The sequence below is a fragment of the Catharus ustulatus genome, chromosome 2 (assembly GCF_009819885.2).
Source record: "Catharus ustulatus isolate bCatUst1 chromosome 2, bCatUst1.pri.v2, whole genome shotgun sequence".
NCBI classification, from domain to species: Eukaryota; Metazoa; Chordata; class Aves; order Passeriformes; family Turdidae; genus Catharus; species Catharus ustulatus.
In genome coordinates this window covers 93,655,743-93,661,742 of record NC_046222.1, presented here as the reverse complement: position 1 = coordinate 93,661,742, position 6,000 = coordinate 93,655,743, and positions in this window count along the sequence as shown.

Genomic DNA, 6,000 nt, shown 5'->3' with positions numbered 1-6,000 from the left:
AATACATGCAGCATTGAAAATACATGCCTGAATTTGAATAATCATCCTATCAAATAGAACCCTGCTATTGTTTACTTACTTTAGAAGGGGAAACAGCTATTGTTTACTTACTTTAGAAGGGGAAACATATCTAGATATGTATATATATATGTATAGATATTTAAATCTGTCATTTATGTAACAAATTGTCTCATATTATATATATATTTCTATTTCTATATATACACACATACCATTTAAAAATGAAAATACAAGAATTGTATTCTACAATTTCACAAGAATTGTAACTGTCAAGGTAAACTTCCAGGAATGTCAGTGAAAAAGTTTATTTCAATGGGAGAAAATCAGTGCAATTTCAAAAAAACCCAAAAAGTCCCAACCAAACAACAAACCCAAATCCTGAATACTTCAGAACCTTGCAAAACTTATAAGCTTATTTTTCTGTAATGTTCATGGAATTATGCTGTAGCTCTTTGAGATGTAAATTTGGCCTGGTGACCCCTTCTTTGGCTAATTATCACTGGTTTCACCATGCTGCTTTAAGATTATAATTGGCTCAACTTGTACAACGAACTCTTTTTTAAAATTATTTGACTTCATAAAAAATTCTCTGTGTGTAGCATTGTTTTTCTTTGCTAAAGAGATAAATAAATGTAGGAATGTGTTCCAATGAACCATTTAAGTGGATTCACACCCTAAAATACTTGAAGAGTCCCATGGGCTTCTCCTGTCTAGGTAATAGTCATCACTGTGATATTTAAATGCTAAACAAATTTATTTCATAATTTTGCTTTCCCTTTCCATCTTTCCTACCCACCTTCTCCTCCTTCTCCTTGCACAGAGAATGATAGAATCATTTAGGTTGGAAAAGACACCTAAGATCACTGTTCATAGGATTATGTCTGTTCAAGACTGCAAAACTGTCTATTAGCCAATGCAAAATCCAGCACATTCGTAGAAGATATTTTGGAGCCATGGCTTGGTTTGCTAGAGCTTTCTGTGCTTTGCCAGAGGCAGTCTCAATCCAATAGAGCATTTTGTTTGAAAAGCAGCTGAATTCATGTGATAATCTTAGTGGAGACACTGCAGGTGTAGCTGGCTTATGGTGCCCCATGCAAGGAAATGTCACAGGGAGAGCTGCTGCCTCTTACCGCACGTCCCAAACGTGGCTGGCAAAAGTGGCCAAGCTTCCAATCTCTCTCAAGATCCTTCTGCCCACCTTTTGCAGTGGTAGCTCCCTGTTCAACTCAGGGAATCCATTTTCTCTCTGAGTCCTGCATTAGTTGGATTTGAGGTTGGTACTTTTGCCAAGCTGGGCCAGCCACTGAGATCTGGGCCAGCAAGGGTCTCCAATGCCGTGCAATAATTTGAGCTGAGGTTAAGATGAGCCAGTCCTGTGACAGGAGAGGCTCCTCTAGGCCTAGTTTTCCTTGTGGTACTCAAGGAATCAACAATAAGGAAGGAGAACTGTCACATAATGTATCTCCAAAGGTGTTGAGGCACCTTTGTATGATACTGCTTTCATAGTGTTCCCTGGAGTTATTATTGGTTCCACCTACACTAATTCACTCTCACAGAGCCTGACTCAGAAAAGAACTAGTGCTTGTTTCATCTGACAATATCCTAAAAATTAACAAAAATGAGTGAAAAATAGCTGAAGGGGTTATTTTCTGATGTCTACTTTCAATAGGAAAAGGAAATTCCACTGTTTTTTCTCTTTTAACTACATATGGTATTTTGTCAGGTGCAATTCTCAAACCTGTTCATTGAAAAAAAAGGGTATATTTTTAAAAAAAGAATACTGCACTATCTGTGCACAACATTTGCAGAATGGAACAACCACATGCAGCAGTATTTATTTGGTCTTGATACAAAGGTCTGTGTTAAAATGTCAGTAGGGTGATATTAAAAAAAACAGTTGAGGGACTGGGTCAAGTTAAGGTATTTTGGCATCCACAAAATAGAACAGTACTCTAAAAGCTCAGAAAAGGCTGTTGAAGCTTAACAACCAGAAAGATGTTGTGTAGGTGTGTTTGTGAAAGAGAGAAGCATGCAAGAAAGTGTCCAAGGAAGATGCTTGCCTGGAACTGGAAGCAGATTTAAAACCGTGTGGGGCTGACAGACTCAGCAGGATCTCAGTAATCTTAATAAGCCTGGAAAAATACTTGCCGTGCTTATCAGGCCAAATTGACCCCCATTAACTCTTTGTTTCTTTTTGTGTACACTTACAAGATCTAAGTTTTTCACCCTCACTTCACTGTTAGGATGGAGACATGCTTTATGACACTGAAAATTCTCAGCAGCAAGTACAGCACACTTCTTTTCTCTGGCTGTACAGCGTGGTCACAACCTTGCTGCCTGTCCACAATGGCTAAAGATAGATTATGTCAGCTGCAGAAAAATCAAATAAGGATCAAAGCAGTTTATTGGTTTATTAACAGCACCTAATTAACCAGCAATGAGTGAACAATACTTTAGAGGTCAATACCAGCACGACAACAGATAAACCACAGCACAAGACTCTCCCACGTGTGACATAGCATTTACATGACTTCAAGCACACCAGCAGCACTTTTGAAACCAAGCCTATTACTACATCAAGGCCACATAGATCTGCTTTTCCACATGATTTGCTTTTAGCTCATAAAGGAAAATCAATTTATGGAAGAGTTATAACCTTGTGGTAAGTCAATCCAGAATTATGAAGGTATGCAGAGATGCTTAGAAGTGAACACTTTGGGATGAATCTGGCTATGGAAGCAAACTTTTTGGCACTGTGATCATCTCTTCCTAAGAGAGAACTACAGTCCTGATCTGGAATTCCTCTGCCCACTTTCAGCCCATTCAAAATGTAGTGTGAGAAGCCAGCATGAGCAAGGGTTGCTTTGTCAGAGAAACTGGTACAGAAACTTCTTTTACTATTTTTGCTTTTCATTGCAAGAGCAACCTTTCAAAGATACTGACCTGCAAAATTCCAAGTCCATGTCACTAGCATTTTTTTGGGAGTGAGGAATTTTTGTAGGGTTAGAGGTAGGATTTCTCTGGAAGTGACTTCTGCAGAGCAAAGGGTCAAGGGATGCAAACAATATGGGGAAATTTAGATTGCATTTTCTTTCAACTTTTCCCCAAGAATACCACATGTAATTGAATGACACATCTTAATTTCTTTCTATATTGGTGTTAAAACTCTTTACCCTTGCTTTTTGCAGTCACTTTCTTCTAGTGATGATGAATGTTGTACAAATAGGGCAAGCATAATAAATTGATTCTTAATTTCCTTCTAGCTGATCTTGGATTTGGCTGGTGGCTATAAGTGAAGCAAATGTACTAGAAAAATAAATGGTAGGTTTTGATTGTCATAGCCAAACAGTCATTATGAGTGTTAATCACCAAAAGTGAATTCCAGTGTATACTTAACTGCACACCTGTCTGACATCTGGAAAATTGAACTAATCCATTTTCTGAAAGGAACTCCAACTTGGAAATCACATTTGCATTTGGCAGTGTTATGCCTACTATTGTTACAAATAGCCCTGAAGAAGATTAGAATGGAAGGAAATAAAGGCAATCTCCTTTGTTTTGCAGGTTGTGTATTTTGTGGTTTTGACAGCACCAGGAGGGAGTGATTTGCTTTTTTCATCAGCACAGAGCTTACATGCAGCACCGGGAGTGCTCCTGCAATGCTTGCCCCAGGGTCTGCAAGGGAAGAGTTACACAGCAGAGATTTTGGGAAGGCAAAGCTGCAGGAGCATGGGCACCAGGGCTGGGGACAGGGTGCAGCTTGGGATGGAGGAGGGAACCCCATTGTTTGGTGTGTTTCTCCACCTTTTGCAACTGCCCTAATGAAAGCAGAGCAAACAAGGGAAGGTTTCATGCTGTGCCATCCAAAAGCATTGAAAACTCCGTTGGAAGATTTTCCAGATTAAAATAGCCAATTTGTTAGTGGCACTGTTTCGAAATCTTCAGAATCATCAGGTGAGTTTGTTTCTCTTGTGCAAAAAGGAGAGAACTACCTCTCATGCATCACCCACAGCTTCCCAGGACTCCTCAAGCCCACCAGAATCTAAAGACAAGTTTTGCCAGCAGACCATAAAAGTTAGTGTCCAAGAATCAATGTGTCAGAGATTAAATGAACACATTTATCCTAATATAAATTCATTTTATATCAGCTACCTTTTAGTTTTTATGGCTTTTAATTCATCCACCTGTAAATAAAAGAGTATACCTTCTGAGAGTGACAGTTATTATACCATAATTTTGTATTTTCTTTCTTAAAAAAAATACAGAGAATCTTACAGAACAATATATTTCTTCCATATGTCTTAGTTGTTTTGTCATAATAGCAATACCAAAAAAAAAAAAAAAAAAAAAAAAAAAAAATTACACATTACAGAAAATGAATCAGGCAACTGATTTTAATTTTGGATTTTTTTAGTCCTCTCATAATGTGTGATTGAAAGTTTGTGAGGTGCTCAGTGTGGTTTATAAAACCCTGTCAAGCTTGTAACTTTGGCAAAGAAAGACTTCTTAATACACAGTTTTTAATGTGAAATTACCATATTCTCTCTTAGCAAGAGAGGTCTTTTTCAGCAGCTAAAATTAACTGTTGAAAAACGTTGGAAATGTGCATGGTAATGAGTTCATTCCTGTCAAAATGAAATCATTAATATTAATTTTTATCCTCCTCTGAGTGACTCCTGCACCATTTTTCAAGTTAGGAAAGAAGTTAGAAAATTTGCAAGACCATTTCCAGCAATACAGGGTTAGCAGGTCTCCCACCACTGTCAAAAGACTATTTTAATAATATCAAAGGTGACTTCACCTTTGAAAACTTCTTACTTCGCTGTTTACAGAAGATTATTTACATATTTACATATATAACTGTGAGCCTGTTAACTTATAAAATATATGGGATGTACAGACCTTGAGACTGCCATAAGATGGTGTTCCAAAAGGTTTGGGGTTTTTTAGCAGCTAAGTAGAGCATTACATCTCAGTTCAGACTGTTCCCAAAGGACCTGTTTTCACCGAAGTCAATGGAAAAATTCCCATTGATTTCAGCATGGCTGGATGAAGTCCAAAGTTCAGACATTTATGAGAGGTCTCCGAGTACAGCAAAATATAGGAGGATTCACAGGCTCTTGATTCTTTGGAAGATTTGAGTAGGTATTTAATCTATGCTGCTTTTATTACACTTAAGCATAAAACTAAAATTTCAGTTTTGCATCAAACTAAAAATAAAATAAATATAAGCATGAACTTAAATGCCTTTTTTAAAAAGTTCTATTTATTTTTAAAACCTCACCCCATACTACAGCTGTGCTTACCAAGCAGGCAGATGACATGGAGTCTCAGTGACAATAGCTTTTAACAATAAAAAGGTTTCATTTCTGTGTTAAAATTACAATTTTCACTCCACAGTACATCATAAAACTTCTAAAAGATGCCACTAACAGCAGAATCTTTTCAATTTAAAGATGTCCTGCTATTTTTAGCTGGATGTACCTTGTTGGCTTTTGTTTTAATTTGGGGGGAAGGGGAAGTGATCAACTTTTATCCTCGTTTAATGCCAACTAAATATTCCTTAGCTACTGAAGTGACTTAATGACATGAGTATGTGGTCTTATCAAAGTCCCATTATTGTTCTGACAGTATCTCATTTGTATGCAAATCCACTTGCATGCAACTTATTCTTTGGCAAACGGTGCTAGCAAGCCAGCGAGCGTCGTTTTAATTATGTGCATGTCTGTGCACAGTATATTTGTTACTGCACAGGAACATTATGCTGCTGTAACAACTACAGTACCTTATATCACGCTCATGAAGGATGCTGCAGACCATCCTGCAGCCTTTATTGTGAGTGATAGACATGCTCTGTCAGTCTCTGTCACCCAAGGGTAATCGCAATACATAAGGCAACCTTTCAGATAAAATATTAATGGGGCACTTTTTTGTGTAGTTCCATCTTTTTCATAATGATGCCCACTGGATATCTGTTCA